Raw genomic sequence first — 22,542 nt, 5'->3', positions numbered from 1 at the left:
CTTCATTCACATCCAGTCGAATGGAAACACCTCTATTTTGATATGGTGATATCCAAACATCTCCATTCGCATCCAAAAAACCTCCATTCACATCCAGTCGCATCTAAACATCTCCATTCGCATCTAATTGCATCCAAACACTTCTATTCGCATTCAATCGCATCCAAACACCTATCTTATCCAAAAATCAAACTTTTGACTCCTTACACCGCTGATTAACCAACTTTGGAAAATGGGTGTTATAATTCTCCCCCACTTAAAGAAGATTTCATCCTCGAAATCATTCCTTACTAATTCCTCTACGACACTAGCTTGTCTATACAAGGATTGTTGAAACCTAATTAAGAGTAACCATCACTAGTTTTTCCAACATCCGAAAACCTAATATCATGTTTGACTTCCATACGTAAAGAAACATTCTAAATCACAACCATATTGACTTCACTTCGCAAGCCAAACCCACAACTCCTCCAACCCCAACTCATCTTTTTGGTTACTAGAAAACAGAACCCTTAGGCATTTTCTGATGTCGATAACATTGCACTTGAACATAGGGGAGACTCCTAACACGAGTCTCAAGCATTGATGCCAAGCCAACACCTCAGTCTCATCTTGTTGACCAACATTCACGTCTTCAATCCAACCAGGGTCTCATTGGGCTCGCACTTACCTACTAACTAATCAAAATATCGGACACCCAACCAGTTGTTGAAACTTATAGCCACTCAGACGAACCACACTACAAGACTCCGATCAAAAGTATAACTGCTACCATCCACCTAAACCTAAGTACCACATAGATTCCATCTATTGATCATAGAGTTATCCAATTCTAAATGTAATCCAACAACACAATCAAGCCAATTTCTACCAGGTTTTACCCCTAATATCATAACCAAAGCGGCCTCAGTCATGGGTCTTACCCAATCTACTTAATTGAATGGGTTTCGTCCATGAGTTTCAACCACTCAAGGGCTATACAATCCCAACAACATTTCCATAAATCCAAAAATCCTCATTGCAAACAAGGAGTGGTCAACCAATAAAATGGTCTCACTTGACCCATGCCTATGTTATGATCCTCTTACATCTTAACAACTACTCTTGTTATGACCTATATCATCTTGAAGAATGCCACGACTCCATCTCATATTTAAATCACTTCCCTGACAACCTATCAACCTTGTGTAAGCTACGACTACCCGTAATCTTATAACACTCCCATAACAGCCATGGGCCTAACCCATGGTCTTTCCCTCCATCTACCAAACCACACCATAATCAATCATGATTCAAAACTGCCTCCGACTAAACCACATATAGGTGTTTAGGCCATGCTTTGAAACCCAAATATTTTATCAGATAAGAACAGGCAAAGAGTCTCTAACACAACCTTCAACTTGAATCTAATCACATATCTGCCATTCTCCATAACTTAGACGCCACCCATTTGGCGAAATGTCCAAAATATCCCATTCTTGTGCAAACCTCAATCTGCCATTTGAACTTGCTCTCTACTTATCTAGGGTATAAATCTCCTCCTTGTTTTGCACTTGTAACTATTCCCAATAATCCAAATGGTACTCCCCTACTTGGATTCAACTGCATTTATCAAACCACAAATTCAATGGATCTCCAAACCATCTCACAACTTTACTATTCAAAGTTAACGACAAACCAAGCTTACAAGAGCAAACATCCCAAGACCATCCAATCCTAGCAAACATACATATTCCAAAATCAGATGAATACACCCCAAAATCTCAACGAACTCAATATCCTCAAGAGCCTTCCATTGATCCCACATCAAAGTCCCCGAGCGACCCTAACGGATGACGAGGAACAATTAACTTAATTGTCGGTACATGTAGATAACTAATCCAATGAGCCATTTACAATGGAACAATTCCATGCGAACATGAAATCATTCACCTCAAAGGAAATTGATGACCACGATATTACACCTACGATCATACAAATCCTTTATTGCCTCACAACCACAAAAATCCCTATGAGTCTTGCATTCAAATCTGGCATGCCCACCTTGTGAATTCCTTGGATATCTTGCTGCATTACCATAATTGAACCAAGTGCTAGTCTTCCTCCGCTTAAGGCTCATTATGTTGTTAATCGATGTCTCCCACATCGAAGTCCTAATCTCGAATCACCTGAATATCCTCTAAGCATGGTTCTCGGTATGAAAAATGGCTATGGAAATTCTTAGCATGATGACTTAAGCAATCATAAAGGAACACGAAACCTTAGAAGGGGTTATCAGAAACTTTCCAACGTCACATTCTAACCTAACAAGAGTGATCTATACACCACTGAATTATGAGGAACCCTGAGGACTACACCCTAACACATTAAAATTTGTATAAAATCCAATATAGTACTAACAATCTTACCATATAAAAAGATTTTTGATCTGTCAATACAACACTGGCCTAGAAAATACTTATTCTAGATAGAAATATCATTCTAGAATTAGGGATCAAAATACATATCAGTGATTTCTTGAGTCTTGACCATGAACTCCTACAGGATGATGGGTGTTGGGGCCTGCACTCCTTCTGCCACCCATGAAGGACAACTGGATTTGAAATGACCCGATTGGTGTTAAGGTTTGCACTTCTGCCGCCACCCATATTTGATCCTTCTTACAATCGCATTGCACATGCCCTCCTTCTCTACACTTGAAACACCTAAACTTGTGACAAGCAAACTCGTGAGCTCACCTACACTTTCCACATATATGATAGTCACCCTGACTTCCAATACTTAGGTTAGCTATATCGAACTCTCCATCTTTCTCCAATCATTCTGAATCATGTGTCCGCCTTCTCTTTCCATTACGTGCCTCCATATCAAGATTTCCTTCTCTAGTAGCCTCAACAATCTCTCTTACAGCAAGTAAAACTATGGTTCACTCCTCGAATTTGACAGTCAACATGTTAGTGATCCGACCAATGATATCAGGCGACTCTTCCAGTAAAATCTGTGAAACCTCAGTGTTAATCCAGTCACATAATCCTGCGTTACCCGAACCATTCTCGGATGGCTCTGCTGTTCGTCCAGACATCAACATCCTATTAAACAAGACCAAACTATCATCTCATAACCAAAATGTTATCACTAATCCATCACACATTACTCACTAATCAGAAATCTGCACATCAACCCTCTACGAACTTCTTAGAATCCTCGTGACACTCCCCGATTCGAGTACGAATCCTATGCTTTTAGTAGTATGGGCCCAATACTACATTCCACACACATACATACTTTCCTCAAAAATCATCCTACATCCTCTAAGTCCCTCACTCAAACTGGTATTCCAAATACCTGTTAAACAGAGCATCCAAACCTATTAAAACACTTCCTAAGCTCTCTTAGGTTCCTCATCCCATCCTGAGATCAGCTATTGAAGATCCCTTACTAATTTCAGCTAACTACTTGATGAATATAATTTCATTACACAAACCTTAGATAATCCTTCGACTAAAAGACTCATCCCGATAATGGTTAGACTCAGATGAGAGTTGTGCAACAGGACCAAATCAATCACTTTGTGATTATTTAACCTCTACATCGTACAATTTAACATATTCATGAAATAATTAACTCACATCAATATGAGTCCCACAAAGCACAAAGCAATCAGCATTCGGGCATCAAGAAATCTAAACTAGTGCATCACCTAATCAGGCCATTCTATCCAACATTAGAAATCCATTCTAGCATGCAATTCTAGAAGTCAACCATTAGGCAGATAAAGACATCTATCCTAGCATTCTATCATGCAGTCCTGAGCAGATCCTTAGCCCTAATCTAGCATAAAATTCTCATAACATATAACATAAGATATGTGTAGGTATTCTAGGAATCACTTACTTGAGCTCAGTTGATTTCACGTATGACACCCTCTTCTTCTTTACGAAATTCTTTTTTAAAAAAATCATTTCATTTCAAAAGATTACCAATTCCTCAGTTTGAGTTCAGACACACCCGAGAGTATGCCTGAATCCATCAAACCAAGTTTCTGATACGAAATTGTAACGTCCCAAAAATACTAAGTAAAAATTTTATTTTATTCAATTAAAATCCAAAAAAACAACCATCCATTCATTTAATTACCAACATCACCCAATAAGAAAATAATGTCAAATCATAAGAGTACAGAATAAGGTCTCAAAAGACGGAACACCAGTGGATGCCATGGAATTATGTCGAGCTCTTCCCTTTGAAACTGGAAGTACCTAAAACATAAACTTAAACTATAAGCACGACGCTTATTGAGTTCCCGAAAATACCACATACCAAACATACAACTAGGCATAGCCATGGGTATATTCCAACCCAATATATAATCATGTGCCTAGCCATGTGGTCTCTTTCAACCTAACATATACTTATAGGCCTAACCCTAGGATTTATTTCAACCCAGTCATATAATAAGAGGCCCATCCCTTGGGCTTATTTCAACCCAAGAACAATGAGAACACTCTCCTTGACCCACAAGAACAGTGGGCCAACATTGGTCCCTTCGACCCACAAGAATAATGAGAAGATGCGCCTCAAACCGATGATAAATAGTCACACACAAAAGTTGCTGCTACAACGGATCCTCACACTAAATACATTTAAACTAACCCTAGTTACTATTTAGGGTAATAATCTACAAATATAGGTCCAAATCATAATCTGTCTTACAAAGGGTAAAGACCTTTTTTCCATTCCCACTATGGACCCAACTTACTATGGCCTAAGGCCCAAAGTCGCCTAATTCCCAAAAATAGCCCAAATGGGCTTCAGATGAGTATGTCATGCGTAAACCATGCGCACGCCTATCATACTGAACACTCATCGAAAGGGGACATGGGCTAAACCCATTACGTTGTACATACCTAGAGTATACACCCAACGTACTCATTAACAACCAACAAATTACTATTAAGCTCTTAATGCTTAAATATTTTTCATCCAACTTAGAGATCTCAACTTATATAAGTAATGTCTTAAATGAAAAAGCTCACAAGTTGATGCCTTTGCAAGGCTCAAAGAAGCCCAAAACCAAATTCTAACTTCCGAACTTCATAGTATGAACAACAACTCATGCATAGTTGAACCAAAGCCACGATGATACGATTTTTATGCACTAGGACCTTAAAAACATCAAGAAATGCTAACTAAGCTTATGGAGTAGCTTTTACTCACGAGAATCAATGTATGGGACCAAAACATGCCAAAACCTACGCTAAACTAGATCTAGGCAATGGATCATAAAGGTTGATACTATATACCTTCAAGAAGATGATAAAGAATAGTAAAATATGGATATACAAGTTGAAAGCTAACTAATACATCTCCAATGAGCTTGTACTTCTTCAATATGGACCAAAAACACATCAAATCGCTCAAAGGGCTCAAGAATCTCACAAATGAGGATAGGTTTCGAGGGGACTACTTTAGAGGTTGCAGGTTGAAGATAAGGCCAGCCTCAAGGAAGATAATGAGGTTTTATAGGGTCCAAACCTTAAAATTTAGGGTTGCACACTGCGGCTCTACATGTTGCATACTCCAAGTACTCACAGTTTAGCTCCCTACTTCAGAACAAGTTTTCACATCGAAACATCCATCGGAACGAGTACCCTCGTTCGCATCCAATTGCATGCAGATACTCCCTCTTCACAATCAAACTCCTCCATTCACATCTAATCACATCCAGATACTCCCTTTTCACACCCAAACACCTCCACTAACATCCAATCACATCCAAACTCCTCCATTCGCACACGATCGCATCCAAACCCCTCAATTCGCATCCGATCACATCCAAAGACTCCATTTTCACATCCAAAAAACTCCACTCACATCCAAACATCTATATCCGCCTCCAATCATGTCCAAACACCTTCATTCGCATCCAGTCGCATCCAAACACCTTCATTCGAATCCAGTCGCATCCAAACACCTACACTAACATCCGGTCGCATCCAAACACCTCTATCAGCATCTAATCGCATCCAAACACCTCTATTCACATTCAATCTCATTGAAACACCTGATATTTTCCAAAAATCAAAGTTTTGACTCCTTAACAATCCAGATCAATCAACCATGGAAAATAGGTGTTAAATGAAGCATAAGAGACATTCATAATATAGGATGTTATCTTTCCATTGTTCATTTTAATAAATCAAGAGTTTGTATATTTAACTATAATAAATGTATGGTTCTAATCCTTTTTATTTTAAGTCTTAGTAGGTGAAATGTTGTTTCATAAAATATGTTGCTATAATAGTGAAAATTTCATAGTGTTATCGGTTGTATGTGCGTATAAACGTTTATGAGTAAAAAATCTATTGTTCAAATCTTTATGTTGTAACCTAGAAAACCTGTTAGGTTGGTCTTTTTTGGTTCTGAGGAGAGCCTGGACAGGTCCTGCGAATGGATTCATACGTATGTTGGGTCAACTTTGAGACCGCGATTGTGATCTTTAGTGTGTTTACCCCATATAGGTGGGGGTGGAAGTCATACTACCCTTTGGCATGACATCTCGAAGGTTGTTTCTTCTTTGTTAGTGATTTTTCATAGGATTTATTCTTTAGAAACTCATAGACCTGATTCGGTTAGAGATTGGGTGTTGTTGGTATCGAGAAGACACAATGGGATAGATTCATTTCCTTGATAAAGGATCTTCATCCAGAATCTAGAATAGAGAGATTGGGATGGCTCTTTGATGTTTCTGACTTCTTTTTCATTATGTGAGTATAGGATTCAGTGCGCAGGGAAAAGGTTTAAAAACTCAAACCCTGTGTTAATGCTTATGATCAATGTCTGCTCTTGATTAATGGTTCCAGTCGAGTCTGGTAATACTAGTCAAGACTTCAATGAAATATTCAAAACAGTACTCAAATTTAAAATAAAGTAAACTAGGAGTATAATCAATGTAAAGACATTTAATGAACAACAAGAAGGTAGTGAAAGATTTTGATGTGAGAGAAAAGTGATAGTGAAGTAAAGAGAATTTTTGCTATCTTTGGAGTAACAACACACACATTTCTTGTCATTCATTCACTCCCTATATAGACTAAGGAAGAGATCATACAAAATGGGCAACATTCCTAGGACTTGATAATTATCAGTCACTAACAAACTGATAATCTAAAAGATACATAAAGAAAAGTCCTATGAACGTTACATCAATAATAAGACAAGAAACATTAAATGTTTGAACAGACAACTAATCTCGGATCATCACTATATCTCGGAATGATCTCTATCGCATACTCCACCTTGATTTCGGACCTCAATACATCTCAGACCTTCAACTGACTTTGGAAGTTTATTGTTCATGATTGCTAGAGGTTCATTTTTCGGGTTCCAACAATCTCTCTTAAGTGAACTTAGCAATCAATTCAGCTTAGTTGGATTCTTCACAAATAAACACATAAGCTGTGTAGATCCAGATTCAAACTTCCATGTACCATTGGAATTGACTGGTGAATTTGCTCTTCACATATTCTGGAGCTTTTGACTTGGCTTCACTAGTGATCAACTTTTGAAGAATTTTAGTGGGGACGAAACGCTTATCTAGCACTAGGAAGAAATCATTCTTGTTTGTCTTCTTTTGCAAGTAGACGTATCCCAACACTAGCTCATCAATTGACCCTTCTGCAAGGATCTCTGCTTCAAATAGCTTGTAATCAATTGTGCCCAAAAAAATTTCAGTTCCATAAATATGAGCAAGCTTGAAGTCGCATCGGCAGAATTCAACAACGTAATCCTTGAGATAGTTCATCGCAACACTATAAGCAACAATGCTCATTTGATCAACTTGGCAAATTTGGAAGTGAGCAGCAATAGTGAAAAGGTCATTTGGATTAATGGAAGGGAAGTCAGCGTCCGAGATGGTGAGTTAATATGATTTGTTCCGAAAGATGAAGTAACGGTACAACATGTAGTGCATATCGAAATTACTCTGGACTTTTCATCTGAACCTATAAATCTTTGTGATTCTCTTCCGAGACCACACTTCCTTTTGCGGTTGTGCGTTGATGGAGTAAAATGTCTTCAGCCTTTCTATTTTGGTTCTGATGATCATTTGAGGATCAACTTCTGGGTGCACAGGAGTAAACTATATGTAGAATTTTCCATAGGGAGATATGGGAAGATCAATCTGGTTTGAGTTTTGGGTTGGTAGATCATAATACGTGAATGGCATAATGTCCAAATCATGAATTATTCCTTCACGACAAAGTGGGGATAACTCTAGCATTGGATTGGGTTTGTCTTTGAGGTATTGGATTTGAATGCTCTCTTCTAGGGCTTGATATATCTGAGCTTATGACAAACCTTCGGACTTCTTAGAGGTCTGTTTAGAGCTGTAAAATTCCTTCTTAGGTTTCCAAGAGATAGTTTGACCTCTTCTGCTTTCTCCGCTTCTTGTATCGGATGACCCGAAAACCGAGGCAAGTCTAGTGGATGCTTGGAATTCCGAGAGTCTATCAAACACCTTTTGGAAACTGTTGTTCATCTGCAGTGTAGGGGCATCATAGGCTCAAGTGATAGGAGACTGAGCTTTCAAGTGGTCGAATAGAGTGGTAAGAATGGAAATCATTTCATTGAACTTGTGGTTCGAAACATCCACTATATTTCAACAGGATCGGAGGAGTTTGATGAGGACTTGTTGCATCATGAGATTCATTTCATCTTTCTTCTTGATCTCTTTCTCCATCCTTTGAATTTGCTTTTCATTCCTAACATGGATTTGCTTTATCACCTCATTTATGGTGATGATCATATCATAATGAACCTTGACCATAGTAGTGATTGTGTCAAGGTAATGGTTCAGACTTCAGTTGTATTTTTGCTCAACCTCCTTAATGGTGTGCTTGAGTTGGAGGGAGATGAGTTGATCCAGTTGTTCTGCCCTTTCAGCATCGAGGCCCCAGCATGCTTGACTTCGGATAGAGATTGGAGGATGGCATCTAACTTTGTGTTAGGACAGGAGACTTTGGCTTCGATCTTGGAATCAAGATTGGCCACGGATTTGTCTAAGGATTCCACCTTTGAAGCTGCAGCTGAAATATTATCTCAGAGTTCCAACAGGGAAAATGGATCAACAAGGTTTTCAGCTGATAATCCTGTGTCAAAAGTGTAACTCTTAGCCTTAGCTTTATCACTCTCTTGATTGAATGGATGTTTTGAAGGAGTTGCATGAGATTCAGCTACATTTTGTATGGGGGATTTGCTTCTATTTCGCCACCAAAGGTTTCTTGGACCATGTCATCGACGTGTATTTCTTCATCTATAGGCTCCGAGGAGGATGATGAAAGTCTGAAGTCATATACAGGTCTTGATGACGATGGCTTCTGTGAAACATAAAATGAAGAGAATACGGGAGGAGATGAAATGGAGGCATTATCATCATCGAACATGAAGTTGTCTGAGTGTTCTTCATCAAGATCTAGATGGAGGGCATCATGGTGAGGTACTTCGGAGAATCTTTCAATAGGATGGTGTCTTGATGAGTTTCTTATGATGCAAACTCCGGATCTATGATTTCGTCAGTGGGAGGAATGAAGGGCAAGTTGCTTCTAATGGCCCTGTTTCTCATGGAGTTCTGAGTTCCGTCAACTTATGATCTAGTGACCTTTGGATGACTTAAATGAGCCCTATCAATAAAATTACTCCAATATTGATCAGTAAAACATGGTCTTCCTTTACCTAAAACAGGTATCAGACCATTTGTGGCTTCAGAAGTTGGAGGGACAACCCCAGCTTCATAAAGTTAGGGATCCGAGACAGGGGTCTCGGATCGTGCAAGTGTATAAGAAGAAGGAGGCTTATCCAAAATAACTTGTAAGTGTGTTCTAATGGGGTGCAAGGAACTCTGTTCAGCATTGGCATCACCTTCTTAGGAAGGTGAGGGAGTATTATGCAGAGACTCCCCGTGAGTATGTGTAGATGGTTTTGAAACTCTGAAGGGTACTTCGAAAGAGTGACTTGGTGGGGTGAGCTGATGACTAGATTTATTCAAAATCTATTTGATAGATTCCTTTTTATAGGAAGTATCAAATTTGGCTCTCTTTTTGGTTTTTGGTTTAGAAGGAGAAGTCTTTCTTTTGGTTTCCTTCTTTTTCTTTTCACCAGTCGAGACTGGCTTGGCCACATCTGAGGTGGGCTCAATGGAGAGTGGGGTAGATTGTGTTGGGTTGTACACAAAAGAATTCTCCAAGTGGTGCTTCAAGAAAAGGGACTCGGATGGTATTATGGCCAACCTATGTTCAGGCAGTCTACGTGTCGGTCTAAAAGATGACTGGTTCAGAAGTCTGTAAGTTTTTATAGCTTTAAAAGAGAGAAATACCTCTTTTGGATGACTTAAATGAGCCCTATCAATAAAATTACTCCAATATTGATCAGTAAAACATGGTCTTCCTTTACCTAAAACAGGTATCAGACCATTTGTGGCTTCAGAAGTTGGAGGGACAACCCCAGCTTCATAAAGTTAGGGATCCGAGACAGGGGTCTCGGATCGTGCAAGTGTATAAGAAGAAGGAGGCTTATCCGAAATAACTCGTAAGTGTGTTCTAATGGGGTGCAAGGAACTCTGTTCAGCATTGGCATCACCTTCTTAGGAAGGTGAGGGAGTATTATGTAGAGACTCCCCGTGAGTATGTGTAGATGGTTTTGAAACTCTTAAGGGTACTTCGGAAGAGTGACTTGGTGGGGTGAGCTGATGACTAGATTTATTCAAAATCTATTTGATAGATTCCTTTTGATAGGAAGTATCGAATTTGGCTCTCTTTTTGGTTTTTGGTTTAGAAGGAGAAGTCTTTCTTTTGGTTTCCTTCTTTTTCTTTTCACCAGTCGAGACTGGCTTGGCCACATCTGAGGTGGGCTCAATGGAGAGTGGGGTAGATTGTGTTGGGTTGTACACAAAAGAATTCTCCAAGTGGTGCTTCAAGAAAAGGGACTCGGATGGTATTATGGCCAACCTATGTTCAGGCAGTCTACGTGTCGGTCTAAAAGATGACTGGTTCAGAAGTCTGTAAGTTTTTATAGCTTTAAAAGAGAGAAATACCTCTTTTGGATGACTTAAATGAGCCCTATCAATAAAATTACTCCAATATTGATCAGTAAAACATGGTCTTCCTTTACCTAAAACAGGTATCAGACCATTTGTGGCTTCAGAAGTTGGAGGGACAACCCCAGCTTCATAAAGTTAGGGGTCTCGGATCGTGCAAGTGTATAAGAAGAAGGAGGCTTATCCGAAATAACTCGTAAGTGTGTTCTAATGGGGTGCAAGGAACTCTGTTCAGCATTGGCATCACCTTCTTAGGAAGGTGAGGGAGTATTATGTAGAGACTCCCCGTGAGTATGTGTAGATGGTTTTGAAACTCTTAAGGGTACTTCGGAAGAGTGACTTGGTGGGGTGAGCTGATGACTAGATTTATTCAAAATCTATTTGATAGATTCCTTTTGATAGGAAGTATCGAATTTGGCTCTCTTTTTGGTTTTTGGTTTAGAAGGAGAAGTCTTTCTTTTGGTTTCCTTCTTTTTCTTTTCACCAGTCGAGACTGGCTTGGCCACATCTGAGGTGGGCTCAATGGAGAGTGGGGTAGATTGTGTTGGGTTGTACACAAAAGAATTCTCCAAGTGGTGCTTCAAGAAAAGGGACTCGGATGGTATTATGGCCAACCTATGTCCAGGCAGTCTACGTGTAGGTCTAAAAGATGACTGGTTCAGAAGTCTGTAAGTTTTTATAGCTTTAAAAGAGAGAAATACCTCTTTCGGAATGGTATCAATAGGAATTTCTTCTTTCCTTTATTTGTAGAGGTATTAATGGTAAGAGCCCATAACCTCGGACTCGAAATCTCTTGAGGCTTTCTCTTCACAACGAACTTCCGAAAGTCCTATCACAAGATCTAGGTCAGGTCAAAAGCATTCTTCTTCCCAAAATAGACGTTTTATGCAACATAGAGCCAATCTTTTCTCGTGGTGTTTGTTTCTCCATATTTTGCTAAGATTTCTCGAACGATGAGGTGCATAAGTATCGTCTATAACCCAGTAATCGCCGATTTCGTGAACTTCTTTGCTTTGAATTCCTTTACATACCCAATATCATTGAGAAACGTCTGAAACTCTTCAGTTGTTGGTTCTTGAACACTAAACCCTTAGGGTTTTCTGGTATCCCTATAGTTTTAAGAAACGTCTGTTTCGAGATGAAGTGGAATTGGAGGATCGAGGATTTTTATGAGTGGAATCGTGATAAGATGATGAGAGATGAAATCGAACATCACTCTATGGACTCGTCATAGTCCATAGGATCAAGGGAGAAGAGTTGTGTGGCGTCACGAAGGAATGGCTCGGTTCAAGAGGATGAAGCAGATCCTTTAGTGGATTTCTTTTTGGGAGTGGATTTTGAGATTTAAGGGACATTTTAGGATGAAACCATTGTTGCAGGTTTTGAGAGCTCGAAGAACAGGTTTTTGTAGAGAGGGTAAGGGAAGAAGATGATGAGCACGTAAAAGGGGAACTGGGGGATTTAAAGATCCTTTTATAGGTTAAAAAATCAGTTCGAGTTGCGAAAAAGTGGTAATGATTATACCTTATTTGTAAATGACTCGCATTAAATGTGTTGCCATAATTGGAATGAGTTGACCTACAAGGACGAAAAGTGTGGTGGCAATATGAGTGAAATGGAAACCATCATTTCAATTGAAAGGAAGTTTAATTTATTGATACGTGTGCAAAAAGTGTGATAATTTAGTATTAAAGGATAATCATTGTAACACTTGGTCCAGGTATTACTTACTTCTCAAATATTTTAGGGGTTTGGGCTGGAACTCGACGAGTTGGGGAGCTCCAGCTCATCGTGTAGAAATTTATTTCGATGCGGGTTTAAGGACTCAACTCAATGAGTTGGGGAGCCCCAACTCGACGAGTAGACGCTGGAAAGGAAAACCCTAACTTTCAAGGTGTGTACGTTATTTATAGGCATTAAGCCTCATTGTTAGCCTCCATCATCGCCCCTTTGACCATAGAAACCCTAATTCGTGCTTTTCCTACCATTTCGAGTGTGTCAGAACTTAAAGAGTGCATTTTTCGTGTTTGTTTGAAGAAGGCTTGAAGTAGGAGGTGCATAACTGAAGGGAGAGGTTGTAGATCTGGATTCTTCACTATTGTGGCAGCCATATTGAGGTATAAAATTGATACCTTGGTCATTTATTTGCTAGATCTCTTCATGTAGCAGTTTATGGTCATTATTAGCTCATTTTGGGACCATTCTTGGATTTGTTCATGTCATGAAGCTATGACTTATGATCTGGACATCACAGGGCCTCTTTTGACTTAAAGTTTCCATCTTTATCAAGTCATGGCCTTCCTTAATGCCCTAAATCCCCTATAAATCTATAATTAAGTGTTTTATCCCCCTTAATGCCATGTATGGACATAAATTTAGCAACTTTACATGGTATATTCACCATAGGGGATTAGATCTACGGTTTGGGGCTTTGTACTCGCTTAAAAAGTGGTTGAATGTTTTAAGACTAGGAAAACTCAACGAGTTGCTCTGCCAACTCAGCAAGTTAACTTTGGTTTCCCCAATCCTCTGGACATTATGAAAACTCGATGAGTTGTCCTGTCGACTTGGCGAGTTGGCTAGGGTTTTTCCCGGTTTTCTGAAAAATGAAGGAACTCGACAAGTCAGCAAGTGCACTCCATGAGTTGGGTCAACATGGACTGTTGACATTGACTGTTGACTTTGACTTTGAAAATGGTTGACCAAGATTGACCTTAAGGCTATCTTTGGTACTTCGGGATTTTGATGAAGTTAGTCGCATGGTGGTTGTAGGTAGTTGAGTTTGGAGCTGTGAGTTGGGATTTGATCTTACCAGTTTGGCATTCCTTGAGAGGTGAGTCTCCTCACCATACCAATTGATCGAATGTACCAAGGTCGGACCATTAATTGTTATGTGATATGCTAGTTTATTAATTGCTATGTGATATGCTAGCTGTATTTGTGATATTTGCATGGAAGACCTCAGGGTTCCTGATGCAGTCGGATATCAAACCATGTGGGGGTCCCATGGCATTCCAGGCTAAGACCATGTGGGGGTTCCCATGGCACTAATGTAAAACTTTGGAGGGTTTCCATGGCATCCTTATACGTTTGAAAGACCACGTGGGGGTTCCCATGGCAATGGGCTAAGACCATGTGGGGGTTCCCATGGCTCCAAGTGTAAGGCATTGGAGGGTTTCCATGGCATCCTTATTTGATTATATACATGGCTTATGTGGTATATGTAGCTAATATAGCTAATATGGGTTATGTGATTATGTGGGTTGTAGGGGGTATACTCTACGGAACTCACTAAGCATTAGCTTACAATTTGTTGGTTGTTTTCGGTACTTCGGGATGTAAGGGAAAGAGCCTGGCGTGATGGCGCGGCATGCACTCTCTGGCATTTTATTTGGGACACTCTGATTTTATGAATAATTTATTTGATATTATGGATTTTGAAAACAAATGCGAATGGAAATTATACATCTTATGGAAATGATTCGATTATTTAAAACGAAAAATTTTATTGGAAAATTTTGGGTTGTTACAATCATCATTAAAAAAATAACCATTTGAGTTATTAAGAAATGCATTTCAAAAAAATAATGAAAACCTTTTGAACTTCTTCACAAGGGAGAGATCTCGAAGGAAGAGATCTTCGAGATGGATTGTCATAAGATACTTCTGAGGTGAGAATGAAGACATTTGTACATGATATAGAGTTCGAGATTGCACAGACTCAGACTGAATATCAGAGGTAAAAGGTAAGAAGATCTTAGAGGACATTTTCAAATAGATATTGAGACTCCGAGACATGAAGGAGCAGATCTCGAATAAGGTAAGAGTTGAGAATACAATACCTTTTTGGACTTGAATTCTGAGATGAACTTCATAACACAATTTTGAAATAGGTTCTGAGGCGAGATCAACACAAAATACCAATGTGACTATATTGGTCATGAACTTCAAAAGATGAGGTGAGCTAAAAATCTTAAAACTAGAAGAAGAGGTTAAACAAAAAGACATGTAAAATGATCCTATTTATTTCGATAGAAAACAATTCCGATATGAAAATGAGTTTTGACTTCGGAATTGTTTCACTCGTGATGTTGCCATCAGAAAGTGCTAGCCTCTTGGAAGAATTGAGGATCAGGCATCATCATACCCATTTTTTTAGAAATCCATTGAATTTGGTTTCGTCTAATGCCTTAATAAAGACATCAGCAATTTCATCGTCAGATGAAACAAAAATAAGTTTGATGTTTCCATTTAAAACATGATCTTTAATGAAATGGTATCGTATATTGATGTGCTTCGTCATGGAGTGTTGAATTTGATTGTGTGAGATCGAAATGGCACTTTGAGAATCACAATAGATTGGAATTTTTTCGAACCGGTAACCATAGTCCAAAACTGTGATTTCATCCAAGGAACTTAAGAGGTGCAATGCAATTCTATTTCTTAGATGACCAGCTAACCAATCTTCCACCTACAAATTAATAGCCACCAGATGTGATTTTTTTGTCAAATTGAAAACCATCATAGTTTGAATCGGAGTATGCTTATAGGAGGAAACTCTCATTTGTTGGGTACCAGATTCCAAGACTCTTTGTACCTTTGAGGTATCAGATATATTCTTGACCACCAAGAGAGGAGACATCTTTGGAATGAACTGATATCTGGCACATAAACATGTAGGAACATGATGTTCGAATGAATTATTATTAGGTAGAGTGGTGATCCAATCATTCCCTTATACTTCTTTTCATCAACAGCAACACCTAATGGGTCTGAGAAAATCTTGTGTCTGAAACCCATAGGTACATTTGAAGAGGCACATGTGTGCATTGAGTATTTCTTGAGAATATCAAAAATGTACTTTTATTGGTGAATAAAGATCCCCCTGTTCGTTTGTTTGACTTGGAGTCCAAGTAAGAATTTTAATTCACGATTCATACTCATTTGGAATCGACTAATCATTAGTTTGGCAAAATCAACAACCACTAATGAATTAGTGGATCCAAAAATGATATCGTCAACATATATTTGGACAAACATGAGATGTTTTCCATTTGATCTTCGGAACATAGTAGGATTGATAATTCCTCTTTGAAATCTGGAACGCTTGAGAAAGTCGGTGAGAGTCTCGTACCAGGCGCGAGGAGCTTTCTTGAGGCCATAAACAACTTTTTGGAGTTTGTAGCAATAATTCAGATAAGAAGGATTGATAAAATGAGAGGTTGTTGGAGATACACTTCAGTATCTAGTTCACAATTAAGAAAAGCACTTTTGACGTCCATTTGGTAAACCATAAAGCCTTTGTGAGTTGCATAAGCAAGAAAGATTCTGATGGCTTCTAGAGGGGCTATAGGGTAAAAGGTTTCGTCGTAATCCAATCCTTCAATCTGTATGAATCCTTTGGCCACCGGTCGTGCTTTGTTTCGAATGATAACTCCAGTGTTATCTAGCTTGTTTTGGAACACCCGTCTCGTACCAGGAATGGGGTGATCCTGAGGAGGAGGAACGAGAGTCCACACTTCATTTCAATCAAATTATGCCAACTCTTCCAGCATGGCTGTAATCCGGTTAGCATGTTCTAGTGCTTCCTTGATGGATTTTGGTTCAACCATTGAGATGAATGCCGAGAAGTGACATTCGTTTTGGATGTTGGTGGCAGAACTAGTTTAAACATCGACGTTTAGATTTCCAATAACTTGGTTTGGAGGATGATCCTTGGTCCATATGTGTAGTCTCGAAGGCTCTTGTGTAGCAGAAGATCTGACATCAACAATGGGGTTGTGTTGCTACCCTTGAATAGTTTGAACTTGAGGATGATGCTCCCCTTGAACTTCTGAATCCAACAAGTTAACGTCGTCATCAGGTGGAAAATCAAAGAAGTTGGCATCATTGTCGTTGTTAATCGGAGTGGGATCAAATTCAACAAATTAATCAGCTGCATCTTAGAATCCATTGCCATTTGATTCAAGGGAAGGTTGACCATTCTCCCCCTCGAACTAAGAAGGTTAAAATGAGTCAAAATCAAATGGAGGAAAAGTGGGTGTCGGACCAGAAACATTTTGTGATATTGGAGCTATAGTTGATGAGGATTTTCTTGTTCAAGATTCCGAATTTAGAGTTGTTTCTAATGGTTCAATCAGGGTTTCAAAGTCAACTTCATAGATAATTTGGGGATTCAGACATCCTGGAGATGGAGCATCGATCTCCATAATGTGGTTTGTTATAAGGATTGGGCCAAAATTTCGAAAGTAGTTGCCATGAAAGGTGACATCAAATCTTTCTTCAAGAACTCGAGTTCGACGATTCAAAACTCGATAAGCTTTTTATTTTGCTGAGTATCTATGAAAGATTGCTTCATCAGTTTTGGGTTGGAACTTTGTGAGTTGATCACGAGTTTTTTTGATAAAGCACCAGCAGACAAAAACATGTAAGAAAGAGATACTCAACTTACGACCATTCATGGCTTTGTACGGTGTCATGTTGAGGCATCGAATGATAATGCTCCGATTCTGAGTGAAGAAGGCAGTTGACACGGCTTCAGCCTAGAGATAAAGTGGAAGATTTGCAAAGTTGAGCATTGATCGAGCAAGTTCAACTAGAGTTCTATTTCGTCTTTCAACCACACCATTTTGTTAGGGAGCAAAGAAATAGGGGTCAATAGCTTTCTCATAGAGGAATTTCTCAATAGTGGCTTTGGTAAATTCCGAAAAATTATCAATTCGGATTCGTCGCACATATAGTTTGACGAGAACTTCAATTCCTTTGATAAAATTGATAAGTTTCGATGTTGTCTCAGATTTAAGCCTAAAGAAGAAAACCCAAGTGATTCTTGTAAAATCATCCACAATCACAAGAATGTACTTTTTGTGATGAAGACTTTCTATAGTACAAGGTCCACAAAGATCAATATGCATAAGTTCTAGTGGTTCCCGAAATAGATTTTTCAATAATGATCGGATGACCCTTCTTGGACTGCTTCCCACATTCACACGCAGCACACTAATGATCATTTTCGAACTTCAGGAATGGAAAACCTCTTACCGTTTCACTGGAAACAAGATCATTCATATAACGGAAGTTTGCATGAGCACACCTTCGATGCCATAACCAACTGATGTCAGGAACAACCTTTGAAAGTGGACAGAGTTGAGGCTTGCCAATGATCATGTTACTGTAAACTGGATACAAGTTCTTGTTGCGATTAGACTTGATTAGACATTCTTTCCGGTCTTCTGACATGACATAGTTGTGTTTCTTGAAAAATTTAACTCGACGATTTGCATTAGTGAGTTGAGCTACACTTATCAGATTGTGCTTTAGGTTAGCTACGTATGCCACGTTTGACATGGAAAATTTGTCATTGGAGAGGATGCCATAACCTCGAATCTGAGAGTTCGAGTTGTTACAAGCATTTGGTGAAAGTTTGAGATCACATAGAAAATCCTTCTGCCCCTTCATGTACATGGAACAAGCATTATCAATATACCATATTTTTTCTTGTTCTGAAGCATAGAGTTCCTGCAAAAATTAGTGAATTTTGGAGTTTTTAGGCTCCTACTTAGGTTTTGGGACATGGGCACGAGCTTTGGACTTTAGTTGTGACTTTTAAGAAACAGATGTCTCGGAGGGTTTGTTCTGAGATCCTTTTGGAAACAAACAAAAATCCATGGTCTTTTCATTGATCCAGAAATCATATTCAACAACAGGTTGTTTTGGAACAACTTTTCTCATACCAACAACTTTTGGAACAATAGGAATCACAGTGTCTCTTGGAGTTGCAGTTTCATTTTTGATATTTTTAACTTTCCACTCAATTTTTTTTTGAATCATTTGAAGATTTTTGAGTAATAGTTTTCTTAACAACTCGCACTTTATTTTCTATTTTTGATGGTACACTTGGTTTTGAAAGTTGTCGTGATTTGAAAATCTTACCATCAGATTTAGCTATAAAAACATATGAAACTGTCTGAGGAGAGTTAGTTATGACAGATTGAGTATCAACAGTAGGATTTTTCAGAGTGGGACTGACAACCTTGATGTGTTCTATCAGACTAGGAGGATTGGATGGCCTTTAAGAATCTTAACATGCACAAAGGTGTTGTGAATCCTGGTGGATGGGCTAACAGTCCGAGATAATTTCTTTTTGCAATTCTCAATGAATATAGAATTTTGTCTTGACCTAATTTACTTTTTGAGTGCGTTTTTAGCTTCTATCTTAGGATCGACAACATCTTTCCTATTCAATGAAGGTTTCTTTCTTGAGTCGGATGATGACTTGGAAGTTTGGCCAGCAGATGGGTTGTTAAGCGTAGGCTTGATTGGCACAAGGGTTGTTTTTGAAATCACTTGAGAATTAGAAACACAAGAATCAGATGAATCATCAATGTCACTATTTAGAGATTTCCAAACAAAATCTGATTTATCGGAGTCAGATTCAGTTGTCTTAGGAATTAATTCTTTAATAACACAATTATTAGGAGGACCAAAGTTTGGAATTTGAACTTCAGTAGGTGTGATGCTTGGGAAAGATTATGAAGTCTGATTCAGGTCTAAAGGAATCAGAAGCGGAAAAGGCATGTAATCAAGACTTTTGACAACAATGGGTTGAAACTCAAGAATCAGAGATGCAAATTTGTTTGAAGTATTAGGAAGGGGTGACAATGGTGAGACATGGGTATCTAAATGATGGCAGTTCAGAATGTCTCCCATAAAAGTTAGATTTCATAACTCCTTCAAGGGAAGATCAATAGGTTTTCAGAACTCACTTCCGAGACCATGTGCTTTAGACCAAGGATGACAAAATTTATGAGTCATCCATTCATTTGCTTCAAGAATATCTATAGAATTATGCAAAACAACTATTTTTGGCATTGAGATGTTTGTTATCATAAATTAAAACATTTTTTTCAGAATAAGTGATTTCACATTTGTCTTTAGGAATGATACATTCGTCTTTTGACATTACAAGTTCATGCTCTAAAGATTCTATCTTAAGCTTCTTATCCTCGAAACGTAGTCTAAGGCGGGTCAACTGGCTTTTCATCTTCTCACTCGCTTCTAAAGCAGATTCATAGGCCTTATAGATGATGTTCATATCTAATTCGATCTGAGTTACATATGGTTTACAGAGAGACAAATCAAAATTATTATTAGTAATCATAGATTTTATGTGTTGAATGATGCTTCTGTCGGGTTGGTCGTTAGTCGCCATGTAGCAGTAGTTTAGTTCAACATCATCATATTCTTCCTTTGATCCAGATAACCAGTAGCCTTCATCACATTTGATTGTTTGTCTTCCATAGGACACATGTTTCTACCAGTTCTCACAACATCCTCATCTCCAGATGACCAATATCCTTCCACATCTCTTGACATGGTAGTGACGAACGCTTTTTCACTTGGAGCCATCTCTTGGGCTCGGCAGGCATAGTATGCAGAGTCCTTAATATTTTCTTCCTATGGTACTTCATCCAAGTAGTCTTTGGCATAATGATTTGCATGACCACACTTGTGACAAACAATCTTTGGTTTGTATGACTTTGGAATCTTGCGGGATTCTGAGGGATGGCTTGGGGTAGAGATGTTGGGTTTATAAGCAGGTGGGTTCCTGAAGGTTCGATAAACGGTTGAGGATTATTTTGTTGAGGGATTGGAAACGATTGTGATATGGTTTGTGAGTGGGATTGAAAGGACGCTTGTATTTCATGGAAAGTAAAGCAAACTCTTGTTGAAAGCGAAGTTCGGAGTCCATCGCTTCAAGGTTGAGGTCTTCATTAAACTGAAAGTTGGGGCTTGCAAGAGTAGGTAAGGATGGTGGAGAGGGTTGAACTGGTGGGATAGGTGGAACATCAACCTTGAAAGGGTCTGAAGTAGAGTGGTTCGAGACATGAGGATCGAAAGAACTAACAAGAGCTAAAGGACCTCCGAAGAGTTCCCTCAAAGTATATGCAACTATTGATTCATGACCTTGAAGCTGATCAATTAGTTGGTAAAGCTTCAGCTTCTTCAAAGATCCATTGCTCTGAAGACACGACTTTACATTTCCCCATGCTTTACCAAGACTATTGATCAACTTGAGATTGTATTCCAACACATTACTGTTGCTCGTGCGTTTTTGGACAAACGGTTGTTATTTTCAGATGGGATAGAGACTAGATGGAACAATTAGGTTCCCATTAACCTCAATATTCTTCTTTGGAAGATTTGGTTACATAGTATCCAAACTAGAGAGAGACTTTTGTATAGAGGTGTCATGATAGAGTCGATCATATGCCCTGTTTGTTCCTGTGTTGTTGAGTTTGTTGATCATCTTTTTGCAAGTTGTAGCTAGTTGATCGATTTATTGGGGCGTATTGTTATTTGGTCGGATGTACAACTCCGTGATCAAAATGTATATGTAATCTCTAGTTTCGTGGTTTGACATGGCCCATTTGAATGGAGGTCAACACAAGGCTTTTAATGTTATTGTGCTGACTAAGTTTTTGTGCCTTTTGAATTCTCGTAAATTCTTTATCTTTGGAATGATTGTACCTAGAAAATCCTTTTTTTTTAGTTTTCTGTCATTTGAATTTTTGTAAATTCTTTATCTTTGGAATGATTCTACCTAGAAAATCCTTTCTTTTTATGATGTTATAAATAAGACGTTTTCTGGATTTTCAATAGACATGGTACAACGAAGCTTGATTGGAGCTCGTGGTTATACAATCCTGTTTATTATCTGTTTTTTATAACTTCTTAGTTTTTTAGTAAATTTTATGGTTTCAAAAACAAAAAATTTAAATAATAATAAAATATTGGTTTTGAAAATATAATTTAGATTTTCATTAATGTTATTTGGAAATAACTTCATTTTATACGTAATATAATTAATAAAGAAAGAGGTGTGTATGGGGAAAGGTCATAGGTGCAATGAGTAATGGTAGGGGTCCATAAAATATGTTGTCCAAGCCCAAGGAGCAGTTGAGACTTGAAATGAAATGATGACACCCTCTAAATTCTTAATGTCACAAAATTTTCTTTCAACTTCTGCAAAAAGATACAAAACACCAATCATACCCTCGCCACCACCACCACTCACCTGTACTTTCATCCACAGTCGCCCCTCTACATCCTCCACTAACCTCACAACCCCTTGAATTTGTAGCTTACAAGTTACAAATATCAAAAGATTTGGATTCAAATATAAAATTTACCAAAAATACAATAAAAAGGAGCAAAACGTACCATTGATATCTCATGTCGCATAATCAATGTACGAGAGGCAGATCAAGGAACACCAACAATAAAACGTACCATTGATATCTCATGTCGCATAATCAATATTACTTTGAAGCATATGCATCGTAAAATTTGTTCATCTTAACAAGGCATGTTTGGATAATATTATTAGTAAATGGAAAAAGGAAGTGTAAATAAACAAACAATTTTTCTAAGAAACACACGGTCAAGTT

This window comes from Lactuca saligna, chromosome 1 (assembly GCF_052625555.1).
Source record: "Lactuca saligna cultivar CGN05327 chromosome 1, ASM5262555v1, whole genome shotgun sequence".
Taxonomy (NCBI): Eukaryota; Viridiplantae; Streptophyta; class Magnoliopsida; order Asterales; family Asteraceae; genus Lactuca; species Lactuca saligna.
The sequence above is the reverse complement of the archived record's forward strand: the minus strand, read 5'-3'. Positions refer to the sequence as shown.